Source organism: Tiliqua scincoides, chromosome 1, assembly GCF_035046505.1.
Source record: "Tiliqua scincoides isolate rTilSci1 chromosome 1, rTilSci1.hap2, whole genome shotgun sequence".
In the NCBI taxonomy this organism is placed as follows: domain Eukaryota; kingdom Metazoa; phylum Chordata; class Lepidosauria; order Squamata; family Scincidae; genus Tiliqua; species Tiliqua scincoides.
This window is the reverse complement of record NC_089821.1, coordinates 28,329,160-28,332,103: the sequence shown is the minus strand read 5'-3', so window position 1 is coordinate 28,332,103 and position 2,944 is coordinate 28,329,160. Positions and strand designations below refer to the sequence as shown.

Here is a 2,944-nt window from a genome sequence, read left to right as displayed (position 1 = left end):
GGCTTCTTGACAGCAGTGTGGTGTTGTGGTTAGAGTGTTGAATGAACCACAAAGGTCCAGGTCCAGATTCCTGCTTGGCTTGGTTGTGAAGTCTACTGGGTGACATTGGCCCAGTAACTGTTTCTCAGCCCAGTCTGTCTCACAGGGTTGTTGTGTAGATTAAAAGAGGGGAGCCATGTATACTGCTCTGAGTTTGAGAGAGGAAGGGTTGGTTATAAATTATCATTAAGATTTATATACTGCTTTTTCAACAAATAAGTTCACAAAGCTATTTACAGGGAAATTCAAATAAATAAATGGATCCTTATTCCAAAAGTGCTCACAATTTAAAAGTAAAATTAAATAAAATGAATGAATACTTCTCCAAGGAAAGGAAGAATTCAGGAGATCAAGTAGTTATGCTGGATTGCAAATGTTAAAAAAAAAAAAAAAGATGCTCTCCCCCCATTGTGTGGTTTTTCTACCATTATCTTGTGCTGACATCGGCCTTAGACCCTGGAGATGCAATACGGAGGGAATGGTAACCACTCATTTGCTGAATAAGCTCATTAGAGGCTTCCTTGTATTATAAGCTTATTAATTTGCTGTAGGGAATGGGCTACTGGTTGGCAACCTTCAGTCTCGAAAGACTATGGTATAGTCTCTACAGCACCCGGTATTCCCAGGCGGTCTCCCATCCAAGTACTAACCAGGCCTGACCCTGCTTAGCTTCCGAGATCAGATGAGATCGGGCATAATCTCTCCATATGCTGTAGGGAATGAACTTCTCCATTGGCTTCCTGAGCATGGGGTAATCATGTAAGGACATGCAAGGATACGAAGGGATAGGCGGTGCTCTGAAATGGCAGCCTGGGCAGGTGAGAGAAACACAGCACAATGGATTGTTCAGTGATGGCTGTGCACTGTCCAAATGGTCCCGATGAAACAGTAGGCCATTTAGATCAACAGTGAGCCCTCCTTACCTGCAAGCTTGGCATCCACAGAACAGAGTATCCACAGATGCCAAGCCCACAGATGGAGAGCCTCAGGGGACCTCTTGGACACAACCAGAAATGACTTCCAGTTGTGCCTCATGTGCCCTGACATGTTTAGAAGTCACTGTGGTGAACCGAAAGTGACTTCCAGTCGTGTCCTGGAGGCCTCTGAGGAGATCACGCATGATCTCCTGAGAGCCGGGCATGGCCCCCAGATAAGTAATTGTGGTGCCATGGAATTCAGTATCCCATGGGGGTCCTGGAATTGATCCCCTGTGAATACCAAGGGCCACTGCACAGTAACCGGTAACTGCACACTACGTTCCCACTGTTTCGCTTATCTGCTGGAAAATTTTTTTTAATTTATGTCGCTCCTTTTGCTGCCTGTGCTCAACTATCTTTGGTTGTCCTGAGCTATCCATGGCAGTCATTCTGAATCCATGGTGGCCATCCTGAATCCATCTGCTGGCAGACCCTGAGATCCAAGGGTGGAGAGGGAGAGAGTCCGCCAGCCAGCTCCTGTGTCCAGCACCCCTTTCTATCCAACCCCCTTTGAATCTAGACCATTAGATGCCAACACCATTACCTCCTGTGACAAGGAGTTCCACAGATCAATAAGAGCCAGGCAGCCCCTGTCCAGCACCCTTGTCCATCCAACCCACTTTAAAAGGCATCTAGGTCTTAAAGGCAGGGCTTCAGGGCCTGCCATATGGACCTTCTGATGTCTTGAGCCCTCATGTCTTGGTCAACCTATGACAACCCCTTGAGAAACATGGGGTAGCATCCTATCTAACACTTCTACCACTGGGAGTTCCCTCCAGGAACAGAAGCAGAATATCAGTCATGCAAAGGGTCCTTGTGCAAGAACCTCTTGCATGTGCATGGAACTCCTCCCATTCTCAAAAGTAGCTTCTGTTCCTGGAGAGAGCTCCGGACAAGAAGAGCACTTGCTGGGATGTGACCCACTGTCCTTTTCTGCTGTCTCCCAACTTCCCCCTGCCCTATGCAGGATGATTTCTCAGGAAGGGTGATACTTGAACCTTCCTTCCTCCACTCATTCATGCACATATAGTCCCAGTTCTATGTCTGTGATTCCCTAGCCACTCTACAAACTGAGGCCATCATTCCCCTAACACAAACTCATGCCTTCTCTGTTTATTGAATTATTGCATTATGTCCCGGTTTGACGAAACCTGTGAGGACCATGCAGACATTACTGAACAATTTCAGATTCCTTCCCTTCACAAAGCTACCCTGCATTCAGCATATCACCAAACTTTTTGTCTGTCTAAGCAGTATATGTGTGAGCAGTGGCATAGCTGGAGGAGGGTGCAAAACCACCCCCCGGAATGGCTCCCACCACCCAGAATGGTTCCAAACGTGCATGTGAGCTGTGTCTCTCTGACCAAGAACCCTGCCAAAAGTAGGACCCTAAGAAATACGGTTAAGCAGACTTTCAGCATTTCTGAATGTTCCCAGGAATTAATTAGTTAGTTAGTTAGTTAGTTAGTTAGTTAGTTAGTTAGAGCCCAATCCTATGCATATCTACTCAGAAGTAAGTTCCATCAGAGTCAATGGGGCTTACTCCCAGGAAAGTGTGGATAGGATTGGGCTGTTAGTTAGTTAGTTAGTTAGTTAGTTAGTTAGTTAGTTAGTTAGTTAGTTAGTTAGTTAGTTAGTTAGTTAGTCTGGAAGCATTAATAATATCTTTTAATGCTTCCTAGATCGTTATTTGCCTCAGATCAAGGCAAGTCATAGCCTCGTGTCATAGCGTGGTAAGCCTTTGAAAACGAGAACCGTGCACCCTTGAAAATTTCCCGTTGGCTGTTTTTCTCAAAGGGAGGAGGCCAAGAATGGCAATTCACTTTGTGAGTGGCTAGGAACAAGCATGTCAGCTATGTTTCTAAAGACCAATTCCTTTTCTAACCCTTTTATAGAGACAAGGGACAGAAAACTGCCCTTTGTACTCC

At 45.7% G+C, this 2,944-nt stretch overlaps 1 pseudogene; it reads right to left on the bottom strand.

Annotated features, from left to right (window-relative positions):
• Positions 1-640: 640 nt before the first annotated feature.
• Positions 641-757, bottom strand: LOC136637908 (5S ribosomal RNA; annotated as a pseudogene).
• Positions 758-2,944: the final 2,187 nt, after the last annotated feature.